This window comes from Mustela nivalis (genome assembly GCF_964662115.1).
Source record: "Mustela nivalis genome assembly, chromosome: 1".
Classification (NCBI taxonomy): domain Eukaryota; kingdom Metazoa; phylum Chordata; class Mammalia; order Carnivora; family Mustelidae; genus Mustela; species Mustela nivalis.
Genome location: NC_139020.1, coordinates 59,535,170 through 59,551,337, shown reverse-complemented (window position 1 = coordinate 59,551,337; position 16,168 = coordinate 59,535,170). Strand labels below are relative to the sequence as shown.

Here is a 16,168-nt window from a genome sequence, read left to right as displayed (position 1 = left end):
ACAGTTAACAGACCAGTTTGACTGGAATAAAAGGTTTATATTACAGTAGAAGTGAAAAATAAGGATGCAAAGGTAGAGATTAATATGCGGGTCTTGAAATGAATGCCAAGTGGACTTTAGCCTATATACAATAGGAAACAACCAAGTGGGAACTGTTATGAGAAGGATGATGTTTAATTCAACTAACAGATTACAGTAGGGGAGGGAATGCAGGCAAGATGAGAAGCTGAAAAGCTCTGGAAAGTTATGGCTTGAGTGTCAATGGAATTCAATTTATTAAATGTTTATTGAGCTCCTATTTGAAAAGGCACGGTGTTGAACTTAGGGAATAAGGACTATGAATAAAAGGAGCTTTCACTGGCTTTAAACAAATGTACTATAAAGCAAAATGACTTTAGTGTTCAAAATCACAACACACTGGGCATTGGTAGTATAGTGGTGAGCACAGCTGCCTTCCAAAATGACCACACACTGGAAGCAGAGAAGAAATTGATTCAGATGTGGGAAATGTACAAACCAATATGGATGAGGTAAGGGGAACAGATAGGTGAAAAGTAAGTTTAGTCCAGATAGAAAAAATACAGAACAGAAAAAGCAAAAACAAAACTTGAGATTGGGGATTAATTCAGGCAGGGTTGAGTAGTGTTTTGGTCTTTCTGGAGCCACTGAAGGATCACTAGGGAACCACATACTCCATGGGGCACAATTTGTAATCCATTAACCAAGATAGTGAAGAACTGGGGAGGAGAGTGTAACAATGAAGTCGTTAACAGTGGAGTTCTGGCTTGATACACTCTTCAGAAGGGAAATGCTGGATAAAGTTAATAAGGAAATGCTGGATAAAGTTAATAAAGAAGAACCAAGTGATTAAAGAAACAAGTATGAGTGAAAACAAAGATGAAAACCACATGGAGAACCAGGAGACTGTTTCTCCATGTGGTTTCTCTAACAGTCAAGAAAAGTATCAAGAACTTAAAGATGACATTGGTGATAAGGTAGAGACTATCAAGGCTGGTTATTTATTGATAAACGGTAGGGTATACTTATGCCCACTGGAAACAATGGAATTGAATTAGAAAGAAAAAAATAAACCAGATAACCATAGTCCAAGTGTCACAATAAGAGAGATAAAGATTTTTGTGTTCTCAGTAGGAAAATTAAATTGGAAGAAGGGAGGGAGGAAGAGGAGGGAGGAAGTAAAGAAAAGGGGAATCTGGTTTACTAGGATTTTCCAGCTTCCTCAAGATGCAGAAGGGCCTATTAAGTTAGCAGCTAAGGAACTGCAAAAGACTGGAATACAAAAAGAACAAATTTTTCTGGAGACCACTTAGATAATAAGAAAAAAAACCAAAGTTTAAAGACAGACTTTTTTTTTTTTGAAGATTTTATTTGAGAGAGAGAGATCACAAGTAGGCAGAGAGGCAGACAGAAAGAGAGGGAGAAGCAGGCTCCCTGCTGAGCAGAGGGCCTGATTTCCAGGGCCCTGAGATCATGACCTGAGCCAAAGGTAGAGGCTTATTAACCCGCTGAGCCACCCAGGTGCCCTAGAGACAGACTTGTATTTGGGAAATGTGCTAGACAAGTTTTCAAAGAAGTAGTGAACAAACAAATGAGGTCTAATTTTAATCTTCAGAAAAAAATTTTCAGAGTCAGAAGACAACGTGACAATCACAGTCTAACTTTTCCTCAAATACGGTATTTCCTACATAGCATGCATGATACATGGTCACCTGCCTATCAAGTGGAAAGAGCATGAAATTTTGAGTCAGCCTACTTTGGAGACCCTGGTTCTACCAGTGATATGCTGCAGGAGGATCTGGACAAATCAAAATCTCTTTGTACCTTCATTTGAAAAGTAGGAATAATGCTAATATCTATGCCACAGTTGTGGCTGAATTATAACTGTGAATGTTCCTTGTGAAATATAAAACGCTTTTAAGAATTTCATCAGTAATACCACTATTTAAGCAAGGCTTCAATGTTGAAAAAGCAATTCTTTTTTTTTAATCTCCTCTTAGTGCCTTATATCCCACAAAAATCTACTTCCCCATTGCTTCTACCCTCTGGCCCTATTTCTTCCAACTGCTATAGCCACAAAGAGGATGTCCATCTTCCAAGGAAATTCTCTGTAGTGCCTTTAACTTTCAAAAATTTTTTCAGATCTCTCCCAAGGCTACTCTTTTCTGGAGGATTTCATAATATCAAAGTTTGTTTTATTTATTTATTTTTGAAGATTTTATTTATTTGAGAGAGACAGTACATGAATGTGGGGAAGGGGAGTGGTGAGTAGTAGGAGAGGGACAAGCAGACTCTGCACTGAGCATGGAGTCCAATCCCATGACCCAACCTGGAAGATCATAACATGAGCCAAAATCAAGAGTCAGAGGCTCAACCAACTGAGCCACCCAGGTGTCCCTCAATGTTTCTTCTAAAGGGGAGCAAATAAAATAAAAAACAGTATTCTAAACATTATACAAGTGAGAACTGATGAGTACCATTTCATTTGTCCTGTTCTTTTTATTGAAACAGAGACTAAGGCTTTGAGTCAGACAGAACTGAGTTGAATTTACAAATTATATCCTCAGGCAAATCAAATTCTTTCAAACTTTTGAGCCTCAGTTTCATCTGTAAAATCTAATGAGGTTGTTGCATGGGACCAAAAGTAAGCCTAACAGAAAAGTAATAGTGACGACTACTAACTGTATTCTGTTATTACAAGCTAATCTTGGCTAGTATCTAAAAGGCACCTAGTATATTTCTACCTTCTTGCTACCTGAACCAAATCTAGTCCCTTGGCTAGTTTTTTTCTTAGCTATTAAGTGTATTTAACCATAACTTTATCTGTTAAAACTAAACAGATTTTTAAGCATCAAGGATGTGCCAGGTGCTGTGTATTACAGAATGAAAATATAAAATGTAAGGGAGTAGTAAGACACAATCTCTCCCCCATGGAATTCCTGGCGTGGTGGGATATAAAGGCAAATATGTAGTAACAACAAGTGACACATGTGCTCCTTTAGGAGCTGTCAGGCTGATTTGGAAGAGCATAAAGCAAAGGCATCAAACCTGGACTTGGGCAGGACAGGAATGACTTAGAAAAGAGTAAGCAGAATCTTGAAGGATGAACAAGAAGACATTTAGTAGAGCTTCCTCACAGATGATCAAATCTTCCTCACAGATGATTCAAATGAAGGTATTCTGGAGAAAGTTCATGAGGCAATACAGGTATCTGTTCTCATTTTTAAAAATAAGTATTTATATACATTCCCTTTAAAACAACAGTGAGAACCTCCAAATGTATGAGCAATGATTAGCGGAAATCAAAGGGCTTATTCATGATTCAGCTACCTTGTGGGTTTATCATGCAGCTGACTAATCCTAGCCACCATGGAAACTAATGATTCTGTAGTTTTTAACTGTATTATTTTTAGGCATGTATTATTTATGCCAAAGACAGCAGACATTAGAAATAGTGGTATCAAACTAGTAAGAGAATTAAGAGCCTAAATAATAATTCTATAAATTTAGATATGCATTCACCAGATCCACAAACTTGCATTCATCTGGTTAATATTCTTACACAGCAAATCAAGATGATTTTATTTTTTAAAGTCAATGTTAAGAGGAGAAATACCTGATAATGATTATGCATAACTTAAGCTTTTTCTATTCCACTGTATTACAGGCAGAGAAATGGTTGCAAATACATCCCCAAACCAGCTCTTAATCTATCTCTCAGGACAGAATAAAAAAGTCATGAAAACATGAGTTTTCAAAATATAAAATACAGGCATTCCCTGGACTTTTGTCCATTTCTGATACTTTAACACAGTTAAATTTTAATCTCGGCTCGAGCAACTCAGACGTTTCCGCTTGCTGTGCTCCTGCGTTTCCTCACTCCCATGAATAATCCCCCTGGTCCCACTGTCATCCTCAATGCTCTTACCCTGCTTTTCTTCATACCACTTACAATTAACTACCTGAAAGAATATAATTTTTCTTTTTAACTCACTTTTTTATTACGTGGGTCACTCCCTACAGTGCAAGTTTCACGAGGGCAAAGAAAACAGTGCCTCAGCAAAGAAAATAAGCACTCAGTGAAGAGTTACTTAATAACTTCATACCCACTAATGCCATTGCTATTTTATAAATGGAAAGCCCAAGGAATGGAGACTTAAGTAACTTTGCCCAAGTTCACAAAATTGGCAAGCTTTACAGGTGGGATTTGAACCTCAGCAGTCTGACTCCAATGCCCAGGCTTATTAAGACCCTGCACTCTCTGCCTCAATTAACTAGGCTGATTTCTACAGTTTGCTTCTAAACAATCCTCTGTGGCAGGAAGGACAATAGTCTCTGCCTCCAGGCAACAGTGTTATCAAATGAGACAGGGAGATGAAGCATCCAGATTCCCCTTCAAGAAAGGACAGGGAGTGTCGCCAGTGGATAGCCAGTAGCTATCACTCCTTCAGGGTTGGCCTCAGATGCAGAGAGCTGCCTGGCCCACAATCACAGCCTTTGCTGGCCACCTGCACTTGGTGATCGAGCACACTGGAGGTATAAAAATCCAGCCATGTCAACCAGATGTGGAATACTCTCATAAGACTCACTCCAGATCTCGCCACAGGGTCAGCTAAGAACTTTTCCAGGCTTGAACGGCATTTCAACTTCTCTGCCCAATTCGGCATCCGCCCTCTTTGTTTCACATGTGTTGATCCCTAATGAACATCTTAAACAACTCTTTCTTGGCATCTGATTCCAGAGAACCCCAAGTGCTCAAATAATGAATAAAGTGAATAATTACTCCCTGGATAACTAAAACTGAGACTCACACTTGAACCACAATGATCTTTGGCCTGTTTTCTTAGTTATCCTGTAACTAGTTATTCTGCAAAGGAGGAAAGAAATACAAAAGTGGCTTTAGAGGGGAACCTGGGTGGCTCAGTGAGTTAAAGCCTCTGCCTTCAACTCAGGTCATGATCTCAGGGTCCTGGAATGGAGTCCCGCATCGGGCTCTCTGCTCAGTGGGGAGCCTGCTTCCTCCTCTCTCTCTGTCTGCCTCCCTGCCTACTTGTGATCTCTGTCTGTCAAATAAATAAATAAACAAAATCTTTAAAAAAAAAGTGGCTTTAGAAAGTTAGGGCAATTAGGACAATACTTGGGCTAAGTCAAGCAACTGACATAGAGGTCAGGTCCCCATACAACCAAAGCCTTAGTTTCTTCCAGGAACTTGCTTTTGTCTTCAACATAAAACTCAGAACCCATCATCAGTAGTTCTAGGAACAGAGTCCCAATTAAGAGTTTATTTAACTCCTAAAGTACTTTCTCTGACAGAGTTGGAAAATAAGTTTTCCAGGTCTGAAAGTTTTTGGATCTAACTTATACACTTTGAGAAACTTCCATGAACTGGTCCAAGGTAATGAGCTTTTTTGAACATTAAATTTTCAATTCCCACAGCACTACGGGTTCCCATTGTACTTCTAAAGCTTTTTCACCAAAGCACCCCAATACGAGATAAACAAGTAAACAGTGAATAAATACCCCTCTATTTTCTCCCAATCTTCCTGACAGAGAACAGAATGTTATACCAGTCTACTGTAAGCTGGTAAATTTCTTTTTTTTTAGAAAGAGAATGCATGTGGTTGAGTGAGCAGGAGGCAGGGGAGGAGTGCAGAGAGAGGGAAAGAGAGAATCTTAAGCAGGCTCCATAATCAGCACTGAGCCCAATGCAGAGCTCTATTTCAAGACCCTGAGATCATGACCTGAACAAAATCAAGAGTTGGGCCCTTAACCAACTGAGACACCTAGGCAACCCCAGGAAAATTTCTTTGTATGCTCTTGTATAATCTCTTAATCTAAGCAAGCTTTGTACTCCATTATATACAATATCTGTTTTATAAGATAAATCTGAAATTGCTTCCTTCCCACAGCAAACAAAATAAAAATTATTCATTAGATAGACTTATATTGACTTAATCACTGAATAGGGCAAAGCATTTGGCAGTTCGATATATATGGTCATACAACATAATATTTTGTATCCATTAATCACCCCTTTATTGTTATCTATGAAAATAGTGAAAATAAAAATAGTCCAAACTAAAATCTTTTGTTTCACTACTTAATGCTTTTTCACATAGAGGCATCCCACAACATCTTAACTTGAAATAAGCAAATTATATTGCAAGTTACAGTACACTGAAAATTAATCCTATCTCAAATTTCCATAATATCCAAGATAACATGATTTCATGCTACATTAGGTTTTGTATGTTATTTAATAACTCCTTCCTATTGTTGCTTCCCATCATTTAAAAAAAAAAAGCACGATACCTACTTTAAAAACAATTGCTTACTTTAAAATAATGTGGCATATATAGTTGCACTCATAGAGAAATCAACTTAATGATTACATAAAAATTTTGCCTTTATGTGCTTGATTCCTACTTCGAGGATAAAAAGTAAATGCAACTTACAACCAAAATTCCTATAGTCATAGACTGTAGGGTTTTCCACCATATTTATAAAGAGTTAAAAACAAAACAAAATCCTGCTGTATAAGGGTAAAAACTCCAAGCATAGGCAACCATCTGATCTATGAGTCATCACTCCCTCCACCTTGCAGAACACTGCAGTGACAAATCACGACATCGGAGGCCCAGTTCTGTTTCTTTCATTTCACAAGGTCCTCTCTAAATTGCTACTGGTTAATACACTGTATAGTAATTTCGTCATTCCAGAAAGAAGAGGGTCTGCTGGGGGAAAGTATGAGGTGTTATGTAAGAGCTACATACCAAGATTCCAGGACAATATTATTTACATATAAAATCCTGGGGCACTTCATACTTCATTTTGTACACAGTTTACCTTCTTAGAAAAAGATATCATAAATCTGTTTGACATTCTTATAGTTAGTCAAAAAGTTATAAAATACGTAGAATTCCAGCTAATAACATTACCTTGTATTCTAGTACAGTACCACATCATTTTGTGAAACACATTCCTATTCATTTTATTTAATCTACCCACCCAGCAACTCCATTAGAAAAGTTTATGTAGCAGATGACTATATGCTTAGCTAGTTTCTATTTTTATCTTGCCAACAAAACCCTAAGTTGGCTCCAATTTTGGTAAGCCATCAAGGTAATTCTAGTTTCTTTGAGAATAACTGGTTTGGAAATGAGCATATAATGATGTTCTGACCAATAAAGGAAAGGCAAAGTCTGTTGGAAAGCCTGTGGAAATAATCTCCTTGCTTTTTTAAAAAGATACAGGCCATGAGAAACACTTTTTTTCCCCTTGGGATGTGTTCATCTGCATGGGATGTGAAGCCAACTTGGGACCTCATGGGGAGCTAATCTAAGCAGACAGGCCACTTCGCATCTGGGTCCTTATTGCTTTTACTGGTCTACTAAATTAACCAATCTAAGAAGAAAGGAAAGAGTTTCAAGAATAAACACTTTTAGGGCACCTGGGTGGCTCAGCCATTAAGCGGCTGCCCTCGGCTCAGGTCATGATCCCAGAGTCCTGGGATCAAGGCCCACATCGGGCTCCCCTGCTTGCGGGAAGCCTGCTTCTTCCTCCCCCATTCCCTCTGCTTGTGTTCTGTGTCTCTCTGTCAAATAAATAAATTAAATCTTAAAAAAAAAAAAAGAATGAACATTTTAATGTTATACAGATTTCACATTGCTATTTTAAAAAGAAGAATGGGGGTGCCTGGGTAGCTTAGTGGGTTAAGTGTTCAACTCTTGATTTCATCTCAGGTCTTGATTTCAAGCTCTGCATTGAGCTCCATGCTTGGTGTGGAACCTACTTAAAAAAATTTTTAAAAAGTCAGGGGCGCCTGGGTGACTCAGGAGTTAAGCTTCTGCCTTTGGCTTAGGTCGTGATCCCAAGGTCCTGGAATTGAGCCCTGCATCGGGCCCCTGCTTGGCGGGAAGCCTGCTTCTCCCTCTCCCACTCCCGTTGCTTGTGTTCCCTCTCTCGATGTCTCTCTCTGTCAAATAAATAAATAAAATCTTTTTTAAAAAAACAGTTAAATAAATAAGAATGGATAGATCAAAAAGTTAAGAACAAAGGCAAACATAAGGTCATTAAATAGTTTACAAAAATTACTGAGATGGATAATAAGGAAATGTGCAGACAAATGTGAGAACCAAAGAGTAGAGAAGTATAGAAAAATCACAGATGGCAAACCAGACTAACGGAATCAGGAAAAATGTATTCCTCTTGGAATAAAACTTTTTGAGGACATGCACACATGCACCCCTCCATTTATCAAAAAAAAAGGCATTTCTGTAAAAGAAATAGTAACTATAAAAGTTAGGTGAACGCTTAAGTGGGGAACGGAATTCAAACTATCAGCTACATATGCTTTAGATTTATTGACAGTCTTGCCCACAATTTTTACAGTATTTCTAGAAATAAGCAATTAAGATTCCTTTTACTTCAAAATTTTATAAATAAAATCGTACTATAGTATGGAATAACCCAAAGTTTTAGCTAAGAACCCCAAATACTTGATTTACTGTGTAAGTTCTATGGTATATGAATTTATAGGCTAGAAGCCTATGATCAATGATAAACCATTATATGAATATACTTGTGTATCCCTGCTTTCAGGGAGCATGTTTATTATTTTCTGGCCCCTCCTCCCACACAGCAAAGTGCCTTGCACAGCAGTAACTTGATAAAAATGTCTGAAAATGAAAATAGATAATATCAACTACTATTCATTACACACATATTACACTTTAGGCATTATGTTAAAAAATGGGCACATATCATTTAACACTTAACAGTCTTATGACATTGGTGGTGTTTGATTAGGTGACAGGTTTTGAGACTTAAGCCACCTTCCTGAGACAACAGAGCTATACAGTGGTGAAGCCCAGGTTTCCTCTTGTTTTAACGCGTAGGCATTTTACCATAAATAATTCAAAACACCTTATTTCAGCCAACAGCTCTATTACTTTTTCTTTTTTAAAGTCAAGGGTGCCTGTTTTTCATTAGTAACTGAATCTATATTAAAACAAAGGTTGGGGCACCTTGGGTGGCTCAGGTCATGATCCCAGGGTCCTGGGATGGAGCCCTGCATCAGCCTCCTTGCTCGGTGGGAAGCCTGTTTCTCCCTCTCCCACTCCTCCTGCTTATTGTGTTCCCTCTCTCACTGTGTCTCTCCGTGTCAAATAAATAAACAAAATCTTTAAAAAAAATTACAAAGGTTAATATGCAGGTAAAGGGAGATGAAAAAAAGGTGAGAGATCATTCACAAACTAAAGAATAAGAACAACAACCAGGAATTGACTGCTCCTAAAATACCCATCTCCTAAAAAAATTGAGATTCTTAAAAAAAAAAAAAGAAAGAAAGACAGACAGACATCTATTTATCTGACGGACAGGGGGGCGGTTTAGGGAAGGGTGGAGGGAGAGAACTCCTCACAGAGCATAGCATGTAGCCGGACACAGGGCTTGACCCCACCATCCTGAGACCATGACCTGAGCCAGAATCAACAGTTGGATGCTTAACCAAATGAGATACCCAAATATCACCTAAAACTAAAATTCTCAAAGAACAGTGCAAATGCCATATTTTATTAGTGCCTAGTTTTATAATACAAACCTAACCAATTTATTATAATAGGAAGGAGGGAAAGAAAGAAGGAAGGAGGGAAGTAAGGAGAAAGGAAGGAAGGATGGACAGACAGACTGTCAATGAAGTACAAAATGAATGGGCATATCTAAGTGGAAAATGAATATCTTTGGAGCAAATAAGAATATTAATGAAAATGGACCGAATTCTGTTACTGGTTTTGCTTCTGTTTTTTTTTTTAAGATTTTATTTATTTGAGAGAGAGAGAGAGAGAGAGAGAGAGAGAGAATGTAAGGGGGGAGGGGTGGAGGGAGAAGCCGGCTCCCTGATGAGCAGAGGGCCTGATGTGGGACTCGATCCTGGGACTCCAAGATCATGACCTGAGCCGAAGGCAGTTGCCACCCAGGTGCCCTCTGTTACTGTTAATAACAGGGAACAGTAGTGGAAACTTGCTGGTTAATAGACTGTCATAAATTTGGAACAATGAAGCTACATAAATAGTACCCAAGCGAGAAATTCCTCTTATTTTTCTTACTTCTTGGATAAAACTTAAACTGGAGTGTAAAAAAGTTCTAGTGAAGCTAATATTACTATCCCATTAGACTTTTTGTGACTTTTAGGAACATTTTCTCGATTTCAGGTTGAAAAAAATTGTATCCCTGAAGAAAGTCTCTTGATTAATTTCCTAACTTACCTATGATGTAAAAAGCCAAGAGAGCCAAATGATATAAATAATAAAGAAAAAAAGCATGTATTACATAATTTTTAAAGTTTATTTTCAAAAGCAATATGCTTACAATTTTTAAAATACTCAAAAGTCTCATCACTTAAATGTTGACCTATTTCCTCACAATTTTTGACATTCTTGTAATCAATACTGTAATATATTCTCACCTATTGTGAGAATTCTCACATGAGTATTATCTTAAACTGTGTAGTATTTGATTAAAGGAATGCCATAGCTTACCTAACAATTCTCCTTGCTGGGTAATGAAACAGCTTACCACTTTTTGATTTTTATTTTTTACACTTTGCTAGTGTATTTTTATTTATTTTAACTTACTAACTAGGGGAGCCAAGGTAAGGCAACAAACTAAGGATCCATAAGGATACTCTTTATGCTGATGTCTCATAAGAGCAGTTCTTACAAACATACATACACACACAAACACACCCCTACCTAGATGTAATACCGTATTTAATCTAATCTAAGATACCATCAACTGTAACATACTCTTCAATTATACTCCAGAAATTTTAGGACATTAATTTCACAGTTGTTAAAATGTCGGGGTGGGGGACGTATTTCTTAGAAATAATAATACACAGTATTAGAACTGAATACAGTATAATATTTATACAGAAGGTCAGACTTGTCAACTGTCATTAGAATCAAGACTAAGAAATAGAAAACAGATTTCTAAACTGCTAAGATGACTGTCTTTATGTTTCTACAGTTTCAAGAGACCTTCATATAATCTTGACTCAATTTATGCACATTAAAAAATATTACCTAATATTTTAGATCACTGCAGATTTAAAGTAACAAAATACTAAATTATTAGAGGGCTACACTCCAAGAATAAATAAAGTAGATAATGAAAGAGACTATATGAATTATAGGTAATTCATAAGAATTACCTATAACCATCAAGGAAACCGTTTGATTATAAATTGTACCTCTGGGAATCTATTTAACATGCAGATAAGGATTTATTTACATATGTGTTTAACAATACAAAAATTAAAAACTTGAAATATCTTTAAGATCTAATAACAAAATGAAGTATTAATTTATTTGAAATCCTACAGTCTTCCCCTAACCCTCAGGGTATTTAATAATAATAATGAAATTTCTTGTGTTAAACAGCCTGCAAGTCCAAGTTCACAGTACCAAGCACTGTCCTCAGCAAATTCTTTTCTTAGAGGACCCTTAACCTTCATGGCCTCTGAGCACCGCAAAAGTTGTGTAGCTTTTGTACAGGTTGTTTCAGGTAAACTGCAGCTGAAGTGACCATGCCAATTAAAAAAAATGTCAGCGGTCATTATCCCCTTTAAAAGTAATCAACCTAGAAATTTTTCAACCACTGCTCAAAACACTAAGAAACTTCTCCTGAAAACTGCCCATGATTACTATGTCACTCTTTTCAACTGTTAATTAAGGAGAAACTTTCTGGAATGTTTTCCCAGTAAACATATCCCAAACAGCCAACCTGGCCAAATATAAGTAATACACATATCTGAGAACAATGTACATAGGAGAGTCAGCACCAACAGTGTTGCAGTGAAAATGCTATTACACTTGTATTATAAAGTGTTATTTATGTATTCAAATGATCTGTCTTGTCACTTATTTCATGGATGGAATAGAAGAGATAAAAGGTTTATAAAGTGTACAAAGACACATTAGCCTAATGTTAAAAGAAACATCACCATAAACAGGTTCTCCTTCAACTCAGGAATTCATTAAATCTCTGCAATGAAAATATGACCTAAAGGACAAAGTGTGCACAGAGGTGGGAAAGAATGGTGCCTAGTATAGGTGAGAAAACATTTCACAACATGGACTTAAAGGTATGACTTTAGTCAAAAGTTCACCAACATTTCCAATTCAGAGGGCAAGAAGTTGCATTTCTAATGGTTTGCCGAGTAGTCCATGATTAATAACAACCAGGGTTTATTTATTTAACTAAAGTAGCTGTGGGGAGAGAAGGATTTAATCACAGATAGAGGTTTTCAATAGTATGATGTGCTAAGGAATTTACTTCCAGTTCCTCTGGGTATGTGTTCAGTCTTCAATATTGCTCCTTTGTCATACTTGCTACTACTGTAACTAAAAATCTGTGAACAGAGTTGTTCAATGTCTGTCTCCACTGCCAGACTGTAAATGTTAGGGAAACAGGGGCTAGACCTGTCTCATTCGCTGAGTACCCCAATTACATAGTAAAGCACCCTGACACACAGTAGACAATTACTAAATAGTGAATACTGGCAAAGGTTATGTGGGAAATAAGCATGCTCATTCACTGAGTGAAAACTGATACAACTCTGAAGTGCACTAAATACACATCTTGACCTAATGCCTAATGGCCAAGATAAAAATAAAAATAAAAATAAAAATAAAAAACAACAGTATTTGGGTGAGGCCAAAGGAAAACCAAATACCATCATCATAGAATGATCTTCTAATATAAAACCTTTTGTTAGAAACTGAAAATCCTGAAATCTTAATGGTTATTTTGCCTATTATGAATAGAATACATAAAATATCGTTCTGCCTGGTATGATGATTTTAAATTCTACAAACATTTATTAGCTCAATATGGCTATATAAACAGATATAAGTGGACAACTGACTTCACAAAAGTGCAAAGGCAATTCAGTGGAGAAAGTCTTTTAATAAGTGGTAGAACAAGTCTATATGCAAATACAAAAAAAAGGTACTTCAATCCATACCCTGTAGCATATACAAAAATAAACTAAAAATGAATGGTAGACCTAAATGTAAAACCTAAAAACCATAAACTTCCTTTGTGATCTTGGACTAGGTAGATTTATTAGATAAAATACTCAAAACACAATCCATAAAAGAACAACTGATATATTATACTTCATGAAAATCACTAGCTTTTGCTCTTCAAAATACTGTTAGAACAAAAAGCCAAGTTCCAGACTGGGCAAAAATATTTGCAAAGCGTAAATGTAATAAAGGACATATCTAGAATATACTTTAAAATTCCCAAAACTGGGTATAAAAAAACACAGTTAATATGACAAGCAAAGTATTTGAAAAATATTTCAGGGGCGCCTGGGTGGCTTAGTGCGTTAAAGCCGCTGCCTTTGGCTCAGGTCAAGGTCTCAGGGTCCTGGGATCGAGTCCCACATCGGGCTCTCTGCTCGGCAGGGAGCCTGCTTCCCCTCTCTCTCTCTCTGCCTGCCTCTCTGCCTACCTGTGATCTCTGTCTGTCAAATAAATAAATAAAATCTTAAAAAAAAAACTTAGGGACGCCTGGGTGGCTCAGTTGGTTGGACGACTGCCTTCGGCTCAGGTCATGATCCTGGAGTCCCGGGATCGAGTCCCGCATCGGACTCCCAGCTCCATGGGGAGTCTGCTTCTCTCTCTGACCTTCTCCTCGCTCATGCTCTCTCTCACTGTCTCTCTCTCAAGTAAATAAATAAAATCTTTAAAAAAAAAAAAAAACTTAAAAAAAAATATTTCACTAAGGAAAATATATGGATGGTAAATAACTACATGAAAGATGCTTAACATCATTAAGAGGCACATTAAAAGCAAAATAAAATGCTACTCCATACCTAATAGAATAGCTAAAATTTTTAAAAAAATAGAAAATGTTGGTAAGGATATAGAACTAGAACTATCATAAACTGGTGGCAGGAATGTAAAATGATACAAGCATTTTAGAAAACAACTTGGCAGTTTCTGAAAAAGCTAAACATACACCTACATAGGATCCAGCCATACTCCTTGGTATTTATCCTTAAGAAATGAAAGCTTATGGGACACCTGGCTGGCTCAGTCGGTAAAGCATGACTTGTGATCTTGCGGTTATTAGTTTGAGCCCCACACTGGGTATAGAGTTTACTTAAAAATAAGATTAAAAAAACAACAACAACAACAATTTAAAAAAGAAATGAAAGCTTATGTGCAAAGACTTTCATATGGATGTTTATAGCAGCTTTATTTATAACAGCCAAAAGGTGGAAAGACAACCCTAATATCTATCAATGGATAAACAGATAAACAAATCTTGGTATAGTTATACAATGAAATAATACTCAGCAATGAAAAAAATGAAACACTGAAATGCTTAACAACCTGGAAGGATTCCAAATAATTATGCTAACTAAAAGGCAGACACAGAAAAAGAAAAAAAAAAAGGTTCTATTTAATTAAATTCTAGAAAACGCTAACTAACCTACAATGACAGAAAAAAGATCAATGGTTGCTTAGAAATGCGTAGTGGGGAGATACAGAAGTAAGGGATTACAAGGAAGAATGAGAAAAAACCTTTTGGAGGTAATGACATGTTCACTATATTGCTTGCAGTGATGGTTTCACAGGTGTATACATGTATCAAAACATCAAACACTTTAAATATGTGCAAGTATGTCAATTATACCTCAGTAAAACTATTTTTTCCAAAAGCACAAAGCACTAGCAATATGACTTCTACAGGTTATAAACACTTACACAGTATATACTACATTCATTTTGTCAATTACTAGTTGTAAAAGACAATGTGGCTTATGAAACTCAGAAGAGAATCTTAACCTCAGGAGCATCACAGGAGGAATTGGCAAAAACAGCCTAAAAGGTTTTTGTCTGTTTAGAAGGAATTTATGTGGCTCCCGATAAGGCTGTATGAGTATACTTCAATATCCTCAAATTCAGCAAATCCTGGGAATACTTAACAGCTCAGGAGTACCAAAGTCAGATATGCCTTTAAAGTACTTAATTATCTATGTTTTCAGAACAGGACTTAATGGCAATATCTTAGATGAGGATTTCGGAAAAATCTTAACCTTATCTCAAATGAATTTCTGAAATATGAGGTATAGAAAGGTTTGTCTTCCAAGTCACAGGCAAAGCTCTGATATTTTGGACATCAAAGTTGCTATGGTTCAATGACTCATTTAGAGGATAAAAGTAGAGGAAGAGTTATTGTCTATTGTTTTATACTGCTCTAGTTAGAAGTAGAAATAGTTCACAATAAAGAATTGATAGTCTGTTTATCTCTGCCTCATTACAGGTATTTCCCCCACCCTCCCTATCCAACAGTATCTTCGGGTGAGGATGAGATCATACTTAAAACACACACCCATGGCAGAACAATAGCAAGTACTGTAAATCTGCATTCAAGTACTGTAGACACATTTGAGCACTGTAGGTACACTAAGTTGGGACCTGAGCAGATTCTGTATTTTAAGTGTCTGTTTAGGATCACATTAAAGAATTTGGTGTCAATCAGCCTGCTTTTTTGAATTAAAGATAATTTTTTGCCTTTCTTGAAACAAATGAGACAGAGGACACTGAGCAGAAGTATATTTGAAACAATTTGCGGATGCTATTACTCAGCTGAATAAAACCCCCCACTGCCCAATTCTGTGCTACCTAAGACCAGGACTTACAGGTAATCGAAAACCCATTTTTCACAAGAAAATACATAATTATTTGTACATTTAGCTATCACACTCTCAATGGTCTTATTAATTGGCAATCTGATTTCCTATTTATTTATTTGAAAGCACTTACATAATTGTTTTGGTACATACATTTCAATGCATAAATCACATAAACAATACTTCAAATCATAATGAGAATACTTACCATTATTTGAAAGTACCAAGAAGTCCAAATGTTCTACTTTGTTCTTATACTGACATTGTTACACCAAGTAGATATGATAGGTAGCCTATGTGATCACAAGATGGTAGATCACTCATAATTCAGGGATGCTAGAAATGTTCAAGGCATTTCACTACTCAGGTTCCCAAAGACTCAAGCTAAATGATTTGGCAGATTTCAGCATGAGATTGAGGACAAATCTGCACTTTTGT

General features: G+C 36.7%; 1 protein-coding gene across 7 annotated transcripts in view; it reads right to left on the bottom strand.

The window, feature by feature from the left end:
* ATP6V1A (ATPase H+ transporting V1 subunit A) overlaps positions 1–16,168 on the bottom strand; it is a 63,174-nt gene that overhangs the window by 36,258 nt on the left and 10,748 nt on the right. The window contains exon 2 of one of the 7 annotated variants that reach the window (XM_082739944.1): positions 608–737. The exons of the other annotated variants lie outside the window; for them this stretch is intronic. The gene's annotated coding sequence lies outside the window, so the exon portion shown is untranslated. The remainder of the gene's footprint in view (positions 1–607; positions 738–16,168) is intronic. 7 annotated transcript variants of the gene reach the window in all.